Here is a 15,529-nt window from a genome sequence, read left to right as displayed (position 1 = left end):
GGGGCTGTGGTAGGAGTTCCCTTTGATGCCTGCTCCAGCAGGTGCATGTGCTAGGGGTGCCAAGCTGATGATTGGTACCTTAGTTAAATAAGTATCTCTCTCACACCATAGCAGGAGATAAAGGCAATTCTGAAACACACCCTTAAGTATAAGGAGTCAGGCACCATTAATTCAGTTCAGAGTGGATTTGTTGGAACTTGTGACCAAACCTGTTACCAAAGCTGCTCCTCTTCCCTCCTACGCCTCTCTCCAAGAATCCTCACCTGTTCTCTCCTGTGCTGGTTCTCTGTTCCCCTCTGGCATGTCTCTTACTAAAACGACTGAAAGTTCTCAAACTAAAAGGGTTCCCTAGATTCACTCCACTCACTCCCAAAGGGCCTTCCTGCAGTTCCTATAGCCACTCTCTCAGGCCCTGTTCTCTCTAACTCCCCCAGGACTGTCCTTCTGCCGACCACCACTGTCCAGGAGACCTTTCACCTTCAGGGACTTTCTGGCAAAGCCCTCTTTAGAGGCCCTGTCCATTTCCCCATCCTCCTTTGCCTTCCTCCCACTGACAGGCATAACAAAATATTCTCTTCATGGGTCCTGGCCTCCCCTCTCAGCTCCCTCTGCTCCATCCGCCTCACAAGCCTCCCCTAGGCCCTGTCCTTTTCCTTCCTCTGCCATCCCACTCCTGCACCTTTCTCCCCAAACCCTTCTCATATCCCAGCCTCTTCAGAACTCTACCTCCTCATTCCAGACATGGCCTCAAACCCTTTTACAGGCACTGCTCTCATTCCAACTTTGATCTACCCTGATCTCATACACCCCCAAAAAACTCCTTACAAGTTCTGACCCCCTACCTGCTCAGATGCTTCCTGAAACCCACCACACGTCCCGTCCTCCCCTAATTCCCTCCTCTTCTCCAGATTTACCCCCAAATCTTTCTCACAGTATTTGTTTCCCCCTTTTTCCCTAGACACTATCCCAAATCCTCCTGTGAACAGTCTCTTTCCTAATTCTCCTGCCATCCACAAGCTTATGAACCTTCACTGGTCCTTTCCTCCAACTTCTCTCTGCCGTGGTGTCACCCCCAGGCATGCCTGGAAAACTTTCAAAGGCTCTGCCCTTCCTCCAGCTCCCACTGCTCTCACCTTAGACCCTTCTGTGCCCCCAAAACCCTTCTTCCAAGAGTCCCTGCTGACCCACAACCCTCCCTGCAGGCACCACCCTCCCCCCCCCCCATCACACCTCCCTTTGGATGGGTCTGGGCTTCTATCTACTCTCAAACTTCCCTCCAAAACACTTCCCCAGCCTCTGCTCCATTCTCTTTTCTCCCTTCTCATTCTCCCCCCTCCCTTAGCAGGATCATAGATTTGGACCTGAGATCTTAGAAAACTAGTCCAACCCCCTCATTTTACAGACGAGGAAACTGAGCCCCAGAGAGGCTGTGACTTGTACAAGGTCACACAGGGTGAGATGCAAACCTGGGACACCGAGCCTCAATACCCCCTCCCCACAATCCTTCTCTCTCTCCCCAGTCCTTCACTCATACTCCTGCTCCCCTTCCTTCCCCCTCCCTCGTTCCCCCCGGCCCTTCTCTTCCATTCCCACCTCCTCTCCCCTTTCTCCACCCTTCTCTCCCTCCATTCTCTTACACTGCCCCTCTTCTTCTCCTCCCCCTCTTTCTCTCCCAACCCCTTCTGGCTCTAGTCTTCTATTCCTACCCCCATTCCTCCGCTCCCCTTCTCTTCCACTCCCCCTAATTCTCCTTCCCCTCCCCCACTCCTCCCCTCCTCCCCTGTTCTTCTCCCTCCCCCTCCACCCCGAGCCCCGCCTTTCCCCTCCTCCTGTCGTCCCGCCCCACTCCCTTCGCCGCAGTGGCGCCCCCACAGCGCATGCTCCCCGGCGTGGCCAGGGGTGGCGTTTGTGCGGGAGGGGCCGAGGCACCAAGGGGAAGGAGGCAAGGTAAGGGGGTAATGGAAGCAAGGTTCCCGGAGCGTGCGCGTGCGCGTGCGCGTGCAGCTCGAGGGAGGAGGAGGGAAGGGGAAAGACTCTCCAAAGAGATGGCGTCCGCGAACGCGTGTGCGGGAGCGCGCCGTCGGCCTCGGTCAGTCTTCTTCTGATGAGGGCTCCTTTTCCTCCCGACGCCTTCGAGAAGGCGGGGCGCGCGTGCGCATCCCGCTTCCCTGACACGGAAGGGGCGGGGAGCGGAGGACTAGAAGGAAGATAGACTGAGGCGCGCACGAGGAGCGGCTGGGCCGGGTGGGGGAAGGGCAGGCAAGCGCGAGGAGGGGTGGGGGGGGGGGTGCAGCCGCGGAGGCGCGGCCGGCGGGCGAGCGAGCGCGGGATAGAAGTGGGCGCGCGCACCAGCTTCCCCTCACTCGGTGGCGGCGTCTTTGTTCCTTGTGGAGAAGGGAGGACTTGAGAGCCAGCGACGGGCTCTGGCCCCGGCAGAGGAGGGGGGAGCGCTGGGGACGCGGTGCTGCCGACGGTGGCGGCTCCTCCCAGGTCCGGGTAAGGAACAAGGCCCTAGGGATGGGCGTTGGGGGAAGGGAGGGGGCGGTTGGTTTGAATGGAGAGGGGGGAGCGGGGGAGGGGGAGGACCACACCGTCGCTTTGGGTCGCACGGGGTCTACGGCGGCGCCACGGGGTCAAGAAACCTCCGAAGCCCGCTCTCACTCGGCGACCCGACCGGGAGGGCTGCTCGGGCTAGGCCCGGCCTGGGCAGGGCCTGGGGGGGTGGGACGGCGAGCGGGAAGCTGGTCTCGAGAGGGCGAGGGGAGGAGAGGCTGCTTCTAAATAACCATAGTATTCACAGACACCCCCCCCCCCACTCTCCGGCCTCCTCAGTTTACCCTGCGGCCCCCCCCCCCACTGCTTCCTCCTTCACACCTCCCCCACCTCCCAGACGCCGCCGCGGTGGACGCCTTTTTGGGGCTCGGTGGGTCCCGGGGTGGGGGCGGGTCCTCTTTGCCCACCCCCACATCCCCATCCCCGGATCTCTAAGCGCTGGCAGTCCTCGCTTGCTCTGCGAGTCCCTTCTTCCTAGAGGATGGGGGCGGGCGGATGAGAGAGAGTGTGTGTGTTTGTGAGAGAGAAACACGCCGGGTGGGGAGCCAGGGCCCCTGGGCCACTCCGAGATGCCCGTCCCGAAGTGCTTGCCTCGAAGTCAGTGGGTCGCACGGGGCCAAGATCGGAGGGGAGACGTGCGTGGGAGGCTGGTGCCACGCGGGAAATTTCTCCAAGGTTTTCTAAACACACTGGTTTCCTTCCGGGTCTGCCCTGTGGTGAAGGGTCCCGGGCGGTCCCCCCCCTTTGTTGTTTGAGCCCTCCCTCCTCCTTAACAATAGACTGTTGTTAGAAAACGCTTTGGGAGCTTGCTCTTCTGGTTGCTGGAGTGAGCAGCATCTCTGCTCAAAGTGCAAAATGGTTTTTTAAAAATAAAGTAGGAAACGCAGAACATGTTGGATAATTACGGGAGCGAGGACTTTTTAAGCCCCTTGATGTTCAGTCAGCCAAGCTCAGAAGATCAATTCGTGTCACCCTATTTTCTTTTAATGGAAAGAAATTTTGTTTTAAATTCCTGAATGGCCATAATAATAAAGTTATTTCAGAATCTCGGTTGTGAAATGAGGAGAGCGAGAATGAGTCACTGAAAGGGGAAAAAAAAGAACTTTGGTGTCTTTAAATCATTGTCCATCTCCTCCAAGACTATGTTCTATATAATTTTTTTTTAAAGAAATGTAGATATTCTGTGAGAGTGCTTTGATGCCCCAGGTTTTAGGTATAGTGCTTTACTTTCTTTGTTCATGAGAAGTTTTAGTTTTAAGGCACTGTTGATCTTTTGTTTCTTTCAGAAAGAGAGTAAAAAAAATTAAGTTCACCTTTCATGTGGGATGATATTTATAAAAAACGCTTGGCATATAGTAGGCACCATAAAAATTTGTATTCCGTTTTCTGGAAGATAAAGAACGTTGAGCCGGAAAAGACCTTAGAAGTCATATGGAATAGACTAACCCTCTTATTTTACCGATGAGGAAACTGAAAATTTTATTGCTTTTCCATTTTTAATTTCCTTTTGAATTGAAAGACCATCTTAGAGAATTTTAAAACTGGATGAGGCCTAGGGCAAGAGTTCTTTTTGTGTCATGGACTCTTGGCAGTCTGTCTTCTCAGAAGAGTGTTTTTTAAATACACAAAATACATAGGATTACGAAGGAAAGCAATTACATTGAAATACAGTTATCAAAAAAATTTAAAAATCAAGTTCAAAACTTAAGGTTAAGAACCTCTGCTTTAGATGTAATCTATTCCACTGCCTTCATTCACTGGACAAATTTTTAATGTGCAGCTACTAAAGTCTAGATACTTTGAGGATAAAAATGTATGTAAGACATGGTATAACTATAATACAAGATAGTCTGTGCTAGGAACTTTATAGGAGTTCAGAGAAAGGAGAGTTAGTTCTCAGCTGGGAAAGGAAAATGTCTTGGGGAGGTTAGCATTTGACCTAAGCCTTGAAGAGTATACAAACCTATGGCAGATATTGGAAAGAGGACATTCTAGGGAGGGTGAGCTGTTTGAACAGGTTTGGAGGCAGAAAAACTCAGGGTTCCTCTGGGAAATGATTAGTAGTCCTCTTTTGAGTCACTATAGTACTAGATAATGGTGGAAAGGTAGGTTGGAACCAGACTGTGAAACAGTCTTAAAGTACCATGCTAAAGAGGCCCTTTATTCTGTAGGCATTAATAGGAGCCATAAAGGTATTTTGAGAAATCTAGTCTGTTAGGAGAGTTACGACTGAGAGTAGTATTGAATTATGATAGTCAGTGCAAGAGGTAATGAGGGCCTACTAGGCTGGTCCCAGTGGGAATGGAAAAGCGGAAAGGCTAAGAGTGACATCACAGAGATAGAATCAACAGAACTTGACAACTAATTGTGTAAGGGGAATAAGAGCTATTAAAGAAGTCTTTGGGTTTCCAGACTGGGTCCCAAACATGGAATGACATGCTTGCCTAAGGTTCCACATGGGAGATGTTGGCCTGGACTGAGAGAGACCTCAGGTCTCCCGATTCCCTAGCCACTGCTCTTTCTGAAACACCCAAGGAGCCTTTGGTTTGGTTATGTGGATGAATAATGCTTAGTTCAGAGGGTGATGATATTTTTCCTTGGCTTCAGCAAGTTCCATTGATTTAAGAATCTGTTTTTCTTTCCAAAGTTAAAAAAAATGCCAGTTACAATTGCAGTTGTAAACTTCTCAAGGTAACATGGAGCAAAATCAACCTAGTCCTTGCATAAGTGGTGTTTTAAGTGTCTCAACTTAAGCTTCAAATCTGTCCTCTTAACTACAATGATCCCACAGTCAGTCTGTGGTGTACCTTGTCTTCTTACATACTTTTAAGTTGATCAATTAGAGAATATCACTATTTTTCTTTTCTTGTATTTGGCTTTCATTGTGGCATCAGAAGATCAAATCACACTTAGATAATTTATTTTATGACATATTCCCTTTAGTCTCTTGAAAGTAAAGCAGGTATTAGTTTGCATCATTTGTCTTGTTTTTGTCTTTTCTCCAAATGCCTCCATTCTGTAAATGTCACAATAAAAGATATCATAGATAACATGCACATCTGGCAAACTGTTTTCAATTACAAGGAAATAAAAACTGTTGAGCCTTACAGTATCCAAAGGTCAAAACGAATCTGATACTATACAAATAAGTAACATAACAGATTTAAAATTTTTCAGTGATGCTGGATAAATTAAGGAGTACAGATTATCCATTTAACTAGCCATCAAATAATGAATGCCACTTTCTTCCCCCACTTGTGTACTTACACATATGTCTATATACACACACACACAAGAGATAAAGGAGAGAGTATTGTTGTTCAGTTGTTTCAGTCCTGTCTGACTCTTCATGGCCCCATTTTGAGTTTTCTTGGCAAAGATACTGGAGTAGTTGGCCATATCCTTCTCCAGCTCATTTTACAGATAGAGAAACTGAGGCCAGGTATCGAGAAACTGAGGTTGCACATTAGGTGTCTGAGGCCAGATTTGAACTCAGGGACATGAGTCTAACTGACTCCAGACTTGGCACTAGCTGCCTCATTATTATTGTTATTATTATTCTCCCTCCCCTGCCCCTTTTTTTTTTAATAGAAAAGGAGTCCAGGGCTCTGAGAGGTTCAGTGATTTACCTGTTTATAGTCACTACTCACAAGTGAGATTCTGGATGCCTGGAGTTTCTTCCCAGTGTTCTCTAACACTCCACTATGCTATCTCTAAATTCTTGTCAGCTACGTGTGCTTTCGGGATTCTGTAAATCTATTTTATAATTTCCTTCCTGTTGAAGTGAGACGGGTTGTAGCATATGTGCAGGCCTTGTACCAGGGTAATTTTTACTGAGCATCACAGCTTATTGTATTGTAGTTGTATAGTTAGTTCATAAAATGCTTTGTAATCATTTGAATTCATTCCTACTATTGCAAGTTATTTCACCTCTCTGGGCCCCAGTTTCTTATCTACATAAAGGGATTGAATTTGATCTCTAAGGTCTCTTCCAATTCTAAGTCTGCAATCTTAGATCCAAATGACTTATAGCTGGAAATTGAGGCCCTGATTTAGGGAGATGGGTTAGTACATTTCTTTTTTATGCTTCTGGTATAAAATGCTATGCCTGTCCATTTGTATTGTGTACTAGAAGTTCAACAAAAATATTCACTATAACATGGGAAAATTCTCGAGATATTTATTAGTTGTTTTATGAAAGTAAATCAATCAAGCATTTATTTAACATCACTGTGTGCTAGGCACTGTGCTAGACACTGGAGAGATAAAGAAAAATAAGATCTTTTCCCTCAAGGTGCTTACATTATATAGGGGTAGATAACATGTTCATTTACCTTTTTTTTGGAGGGGGGAAGACGGGGTAATTGGGGTTAAGTGACTTGCTCAAAGTCACACAGCTAGGAAGTGTGTCAAGTACCTGAGGCCGCATTTGAACTCAGGTCCTCCTGACTCCAGGGCTAGTGCTCTACTCACTGCGCCACCCAGATGCCCTTAACATGTTCATTTACGAGACATGAAGCTATGTAGGCATGTTAATTTTGCTTGATCTTTTGTTACTGGTTTCAGTGTTGATAATGAGGTCTTCAAACTTTTTTGATCGCATACCCTACCAGTAAAAAACCAAAAACTCTTACCTTCAGTATGTATATATTTTAATGAAACAGTTTGTATACATTTATTACTATGCTAATAATTATGTATATTATAAAACTTACACAAAAATAGATATTTTAAAAGAATGAGATAAAGATGAAATAATATTTTAATTCTAGAGTTAATAGGGAGACGTTAGAGTTTGTTAAATAAGGGAATGACATGGTCAGAACTCTGCTAAAGGAAAGGGGGAAAGCATTTATATAGCATCTACTATGTGCCAGACATTGTGCTAAGTGCTTTTAACAAATATCTCATTTGATCCTCACAACAACACTGAGAAATTGGTGCCCTTAATTATCCCCATTTTACAGTTGAGGAAACTGAGGTGAGGCAAACAGTGAAGTGATTTGCTTAGGGTCACACAGCTAGTGTCTGACACAGGATTTGAACTCAGGTCTTTCTGACTTCAGGCCCAGCATACTAGTTACTTTGCCACTATCTGCCTCTGTAGGAAAATGACTTTAGCAGCTGTATGAAGGATGGAGGGAAGAGACTTGAGGCAGGAAGACATTTAGAATAGTCCAGGGAAAAGATGATGAGGGCCTGAATGAGGGTGGTGACTGTGTAAGTAGAGAAGAGAAAGGTATGAGAGATTGTATGGAGATGAAAACAACAGATTTTGGTAACTCTTTGGTTATGTGGTGAGTAGAAGATGGCCAGGTTGTGAACCTAGGTGACTAGGACAGAGATAGGAAGTAGAGAAGAGATGTAGATTTGAGTGAAAGATACTGTAATGAGATTTCATCCTATGTAACTCATCTGGGGAAGCAAGATGATGGGTTTGCTGGAGCTGGGATTTTCTCAATGATACCAGCACAACTGCCTGCTGCTTTGAAAGATGTCTCATTAACTTAGGTCATATCTGCTTTTCTTAGAGCTGACTTGCCAGATGCCAGGCTCAGAAGAAGTTTGAAGTTTGCATAGAAGAGTAGAATGAGGGAATATTGGGGAATAAGAGTATGTTTGGTTCTTTCAGATAAATCTTGTGATTGGCCATGGCTGGGAGGATGGGACAGTGATGCAGCCCAACTTCTCACTTTCACTGACCTTTGGGGTCAGGCCATGGCCCCCAACTTAGATAGCACTGACTTAGACTACTCTACTATAGATTGAGTCATGTTACCTTATATGTTTTGAACTTTGTTTTTGAATGTTTCCATAGAAGTTGCTATGTCGAATATTCTCTAATCTTACTTCACAGAACATTTTATAAGTATCAATTTTTTTCTTCCTTTTTGCATGTGCATCTGAAATCTTTAGGACAGTGACCTCCAAGTTCAAGTGTACTTTCAATTCTTGGGTATCTTTTTTCTCCTCCCCCACGAGAGCATTTTCAAATTATATTTTTGTTATTTAAATGCTTTGTCACTAGTTTGTTTAATGTGATTAAAGCAAGTGTTATATTTTTGTACCTCCACAAAATTCCTACTTGTATGCCTCACAGTGTCGTGGAGGTGATTCTAGCTTCTTGGTGGCTAAGCAGAAAGCCTCTAACAGGCTGGTACCAATCGCCAGAGAATGAATTATTTGACCACCAAAATTCATTAAGTCCACAAAAATACAAAATGATACTAAGTTACTCTCACAGGGTATGTTCTTTAATGATAAGATTTTTAAACCATCTGTAGCCATTTATTTAATTGTTAATATTCTTAATGTGACATCTTAGTGTATCAATGATCATCAGGTTGATATACCAATAGGGGAATTGAACCATGTAAATCTTAAGATTCCATCGAATAGTCTCAGAATCAGAATACTTATGTTTCCAAAGTGTTTTAAGGTTTACAAAGCACTTTCCTCACAGTTACCTTGGGAGGTAACTCAGAAACTAGTGTCCCTGTTTTATGGCAGACTGAGAGTGAGAGAAGTGAAGTGCCTTGGCCAGGTTCACGTTGGTAACAAGTGACAGAAGCAGGATTAAAACCCAGGGCCCTCCTGACTTCATCTCCAGTGACTTCTACTAGCTCCTGCTGCTCCAGAGAAGGCATGGATGGCTTGAGATCTCTATTATTAGAGAAGAGACACTGGTGAGTTTCTGACCTTTCAAAGTATGTTTTTGAAATATAGGAATTTGATAGAACTCCTCTCCATGTAACATATGTAGCATGTGTAACATAAAACTGTACAGTTTGAATATTAAGCAATAATAAGCATTTTTGTTTTCCATTTGTTAGCAAGATAATTAGTACATTCATTTAAAAATACATTTTTGAATATTAGTAGCAGCTCTTGTGGTGGTGGCTAAGAATTGGTAATTGAAAGAATGCCTATCAGTTGGGGAGTGGTTAAACAAGCTGTGGTATATTGATTGTATTGTACTGTAAGAAATGACAAGGAGGATAATTTCAGGGAGGACCTATTTGTACAAAAATATTTATAGCGGCTCTTTTTGTGGTGGCTAAGAACTAGAAATTGAGAGGATGCCCACCATTTGGGAAATGGCTGAACAAGTTGTGGCATATGATTGTAATGAAATATTATGCTATAAGAATTGGCAAGCAGGATGATTTTAGAAAAAACTGAAAAGCCTTACATGAACTGATACAAAGTGAAGTGAGCAAAACTAGGAGAACATTGTACACAGTAATAGTACGATGAAGAATTGTGAATGACTTAGCTCAAGGGTGGGGAACATGCAGCCCTCTAGGTCCTCAAGTGTCATCCTTTGACTGAATCCAGACTTCACAGACTAAATCCCCTTAATAAAAGGATTTGTTTTGTAGAACTTGGATTCAGTCAAAAGGCCCCACCTAGGACCTAGAAGGCCACTTGTGGCCCCAAGCCTGCAGGTTCCCCACCCCTTATTAGCTCTCCTAAGCAATATCATGGTCCAAGACAATCCCAAAGGACTTGATGAAAAACACTATCTGCCTCCAGAGAAGGAGCTGATGTCATCTGAATATGAACTGAAGCGTACTGTTTTTCCTCCCTTCCTTCCTCCTTCCCTTCCTTTCTTTCTCTCTTTAATTTTTGTTTGAGTTTTCTTACAGAAAATGTCTTTATATAAAAACGTTTTACATGATTCCAAATATATAACCTTTATCAGATTGCTTACTGCCTCAGGGAGGGGTAAAATTTGGAACTCAAAACTGGTGGTTGTTGAGAGGAGAATATCTTGCATTTGCATTTGTCTCTTTGAGGACATAGCAGCAAACATTTAAGGTATTGCATTTCCAGACTCTTAGCATTGTGATTTTTCACCATTATTTTAAGAGGAAAATACACTTTTCATCTCAGTATTATTTGCATGTATGACCACTTACATTAAGTGTAAGTCCTTTATTTGCAAGTTCTTTTATCATCTGGGAGTGTGGTAGAGAGTAAAACATGAAAATTTAGAACAGGAAGAGTCATAAAAATGGTTCTTTAGGAAAGGGAATTATATCCTGACTCCTACTTCTTTGTAACTCCATAGCTTAGAATACACAGTTAAGTACTTAAATACTTGTTGACTTGAAACAGACAGAAATTACTCCTTGGGGTCTTTTAAAGTTCATGTTTTACCCATTGGCCCAAGAAGCAGGTGGCAGTAAGGCAATGAATGATGTTTCTTCAACCATCATTTGTCACAGGAGCAGAGTATCAAATGTCTGTCACCCAGCCCAAGTCTAAACTCTTATGGGATACTTTTCTCAATCCTCCCAGTTAGTCTAGTTGGGTATGCTTCACCCTACACCGACCCTCCCCCCCCATCTCCCCACTCCCATTCCTTTGTACTTACTCTTTCTTTCTATATTGTATGCATACACATCTTTGTATATGTTGTTTCTCTCCAAAATAGAATATAAGCTCTTCGAGGACGGAGACTTAAATGTTTTTGTTTGTATCCCTAGCACCTAACCATAGTACCCATCAAGCAAATAGACCCTCAATAAATGAATCCTCTTGTGACATTTAATTGAAATTATAAGGTAACAGATATTCCCCCTTTCTAAAAGAAGAAAATGATAGAGTAGTCAGGTTGCCCAAGTTCTCCCAAGAGTTGTTAATAGAACCTAGGCTCCAGTTCTCATTCTTTAAGTGTCAGACTGTACAACCTCTACACAAAACAATTATTTCTAGGTGTCATTGAAATAAAGTGATAAATAGTTCCCAGTGCTAAATACATTAACATATTTTGTATCCATTAATCTAGCACTTTCTTCCTTCGAGGTTAGAATAAAAAAAATTGTAATTTACCATAACAAACACTCCTAGTTGCTGAAATACAGTTCCTTTAAAATGTGGATTGAGGTCTCTCACCTAGGATGATGAGAAAATCCAGCAACTGCTCATAAAGTACAGTTTTACCACCTTTTAAAAAGAAAGTGGATGCTAAGTTAATCCTGCTATGGCAGGATGACCCTTCTTATATTATACTCTACAGACAAATATTAAGTGTCCCTTCTTGTGTGCAAGATACTAGGCTAAGTACTGGAAGTATAAAAATAGATGTAGCTCACATCCTATCCACCTGGGACCTTCTCATCTGCTAGGGAAGAAAGACTTACAAATGATAATAGAAGGAATGGTGAGAATCACTTAATTATCTACTACCATAAAATACTCCCGACTGTACTAGAGATACAAAGAAAAGCTACAGGGCATCCAAATATGGCTAGACACAGACTCTGCCTTCCATTAGTTTACAATCTGTTGGGAGAATACAATACCTAACAATTCAATGGAAAATAATTTGAGGAGGGAAAAGAGATGGAGAAAATTTCTTGAAGGAGATGTAGCCCCTGAGCTGAGCCTTGAAGAAAGATAAACATAGGGCCTGGCTACTATTGGGTGCTTAGATAGTCATGTTCTGAAAAAGGCTTGTTGAATTGAAAAAGGATTCTAAAAGGTGGAATTAACATGGAAGGGTATTTCAGGCATGGACTCGTCAGTCAATAAACACTATTATTAAACACTTATGTGCTAGGCACTGTGCTAAGTTCTAGGGATACAAAAAAACTGCAGAAGACTGTTCCGGCCCTTAATGAACTCAAGTGTCAAGTCTAACCAAGAAGCAAAACCTCACTTAATAGTATTTTATTTTTTCCAATTACATTTAAAGATAGTTTTCAGCATTCACTTTTATAAGATTTTGAGTGCCAATTTTTTTTCTCCTTCCCTCTCCCTCCCCAAGATGGTAAGCAATATAGGTTATACATGTACAATCATATTAAATGTATTTCCACATCAGTCATGTTGTGAAAGAATTAGAACAAAAGGGAAAAATCACAAGAAAGAAAAAACAAAAAAAAGAAAATAGCACGCTTCAGCCTGCTTTCAGACTCCATAGGTCTTTCTCTGGATATGGATAGCATTTTCTGTCGTGAATCTTTTGGAATTGTCTTAAATCATTGTATTGCTGAGAAGAGCCAAGTCTATTAAAGTTGGTCATCACACAAGGTTGGTAAGCACCTACTGTGTGCCAGGCACTGTGCTAAGTGCTGGTGATACAGAAGATATTCCCTGTCCTCATGGAGCTCACAGTCTAATGGGGAAAACAGCAAATAAATAAATATGTACAAATGAGCTATATACAGGATAGATAGGAAATAATTAAGAGAGGTTGGGAAAGAGCTTCCTCTAGATTCTGGAGTCTAGAAGATTTTAGCTGGGGCTTCAGGGGAGCCAGGAGGCTTGTACACATGCACAAGTGGGATTTTAGAGTGTTGATTTCAAGGAAGACTTGAAGCCCAATTTGGCCAGACACAGAATACATTAAGGGAACTAGTATGGAATAAAATGGGAAAGCTAAGTTGGAGAAAACTCTGGAGGATCGTAAATGGCTAGGCGGGGGCCATCTCTGTTTTATTACAGGAATAATAGACAGCCACAGAAAATTTGTGATTGGCAAAGTAACAAGGTCAGAACTGGACTTTAGAAAGAAAGATTGTTTTGGCAGCTTGTGGAAGATACACTTTTTATCTTTGCACATACTTTGTACTGCTACTTGTGTGACCTTAGGCAAAGAACTTCACCTTTCCACCTTCAGTTTCTTCAAATGTAAAATCAATAGTTTCGCCTGCATGACCTTTGATGTCCTTTCCATCTCTAAATCTATGGAACTGTGAAACTGTTTTACCTGTATACTTTTGAATTCCTTTAAGCAAAATGTAAGTAGGCACTCAATAAGTGTTTGTTGGCTTGAATTAGATTTTAAAAGATTAGTTAGAGAAAACTTTGCTTCTGAGCCTGTGAGCTATTTGTAAGAGACCTCCCTTTAATTAGAAATTTTCTGTCAGATTAAAGAAATACAGTAACACCTGGTCTGTAGGTCCCTGCCTGTCTAGGAAGATGCAACAGATTAAAGTGAAATCCCTAGTGTGATATATATGAGAAAAGGTTTATGAATGGGGCTGGGAGGGGAGGAAGGAGTCACAGCCATATTTATACTTAAAGGTTATTATGTGAATGATGATAAATTTTATTCCTTCCAGTAAAAGGCTAAATAGTGGGCAGTGGGCTCCAATTCCTGAAGGAAGGAGATTAGTTAGCTAGAATGAAGATTTTCTTGATTCTGTAGGTTGTGGAATGCTAAAACAGCACTCAAGGTGATCATGAAGTTATCTTCTCTGGAGAGCTTTATGATTAGCAATCTCTTAAGTGCAGTTCATTGTAAAAGCAAGGGTTGAGATAACCTTTGAGGTCCCATAGAGCCCCCAGATTCTAGGCACATCTTTCTCTTGGTTGAATAATGGGAGGCTAGGAAATTGTTCATAATTACTTCAGTATTCCATTATAAGAATTGCCCTCTCCTCTTCATCTCCCAGGAAACATGAAGCATTCAGTCTTCCTACACATCTTTGTTTCTCCCTTCCCTAAGCCCTACATACTTTGTAATGATTGTTTTTACATGAAGTACCTGAGTCCTAAATTTAAAACCTGTATTTGAAGCCAAGCCCAACAGTTTAAGTGCACTAGACCTTCCAGTTCAGAAGAGTTTTATATTCTGTTTCTTTATTCCTTCCTCTGTGTGTGTGTGTGTGTGTTTTCAGAAATACAATGTGTCAGAGCATTATAACCAGAAAGAAATAAGGCTTTCCAAAGACTATTTCCTTGATCCAGTGCAGCCTGACAATTCAGAAATGGCAGCTTTTTTTTGGAAATGGCATTTAAAAAATCTTTTATGGGAATCTGTGTTCCTTAAACTGCCATCACTTTTTTTTTTATCTCTGAGAAAAGAAATCTATATTCACAATATCCATAGTGAGCTGAGGTTAAGTTACAGGAGCTGTCCCTCCCTCCCCCACCTAGAACTTCTGTAGTGTACACCTCTAAACTGCACATTTCATCAGTTGACAGTATTCCCTCCCTTTGATGGGGAGGAGGAGGGAGGAGGAGTAGTGCTGGGAATACAAACCAAGTTGTCTTTTTGAAATCGTTGCCCAACTGCATTCTAGGAATGACAGCCAGGTCCCCATCTCATATTTTTATAGAATATTTTCTCTCTGTGATATACTTTATTATTAAAGGTCTGAGTTGTCTGCTGGCTGTTGATTTAAGACCTTGATTTGCAGTATAACATAGACCTGCTGAAGGTACAGGAACCATAGTTGTAGTTTAGTGTTCACTCACTTTTCTCTGTATTCTCCTTCAAATTACTACTTTTTTCCCTTTATTTTTCAGTTGCAGTTTTCTCTTTGTGGGCAAGAGGGAACATGGTATTGATAATAATAATTGACCACATAGCATGTTTAGGAAAGTGCTTTGCAAAAATACACTCTCATTGAAGGTGAAAGCCTGGATATTGAGAAATCTGATCAGGTGTTTTTATAATTCTGTGGTTTTTAAAAATGCTTTCCTCAGAACCCTGTGTGGTAAAGAGTGTAAGAATTTTTATCCCTGTTTAATAGATGACAAGACTGAGGCTCAAAAAATTGAAGTGCCTTTCTCATGATCTTACAGTTTGTAAGTGTCAGTGGTGATGCTTATTAGTACTCCATGCCCTTCTGTTCTAGTCTCTGTGAATGATTTTCACTTTGACATAACTCCTTAGTTCTCCCTTCTGCGAATGTGAATACTATTCCCCAGGGCTGCTGCTGTGTGGCTTCATTCAATAAAAATTTAAGATCTTTGGATTAAAAATGATAAGTGCCAATGGTACTGTGGCATTTCTTGCCATCTTTTGGCTGTGGTTGGCACCATTCTGCATAGGCCATGTGTGCTGTATTCCTGATTACTAGCCAGCTTTCCCACATACACTGAAGAGAAAATGCAAGCTATGGACTATATCACTTTCACTGCTGGATCTTATGTGCCTAATTTGACCTCATGGCTCAGGTCAGAACAAGGACTTGGGTTTGAGAATTTACAGAAAATTAGCACTCTGGAAGCTAGT

The 15,529-nt window shown here is 42.5% G+C and overlaps 1 protein-coding gene across 10 annotated transcripts in view; it reads left to right on the top strand.

Moving 5' to 3' along the window:
• The first annotated feature begins 1,879 nt into the window (after positions 1-1,879).
• Positions 1,880-15,529, top strand: part of SMARCA4 (SWI/SNF related, matrix associated, actin dependent regulator of chromatin, subfamily a, member 4) — a 119,979-nt gene continuing 106,329 nt past the window's right edge. For 8 of the 10 annotated variants that reach the window (XM_036749973.1, XM_036749972.1, XM_036749967.1 and 5 more), the window contains exon 1: positions 2,263-2,496. The gene's annotated coding sequence lies outside the window, so the exon portion shown is untranslated. Of the gene's footprint in view, positions 1,948-2,262; positions 2,497-15,529 lie in introns of those variants that run through there. The other 2 variants (XM_036749953.1, XM_036749959.1) reach the window with 2 other exon arrangements.

The sequence above is a fragment of the Trichosurus vulpecula genome, chromosome 1 (genome assembly GCF_011100635.1).
Source record: "Trichosurus vulpecula isolate mTriVul1 chromosome 1, mTriVul1.pri, whole genome shotgun sequence".
Taxonomy (NCBI): Eukaryota; Metazoa; Chordata; class Mammalia; order Diprotodontia; family Phalangeridae; genus Trichosurus; species Trichosurus vulpecula.
The sequence above is the reverse complement of the archived record's forward strand: the minus strand, read 5'-3'. Positions and strand labels throughout refer to the sequence as shown.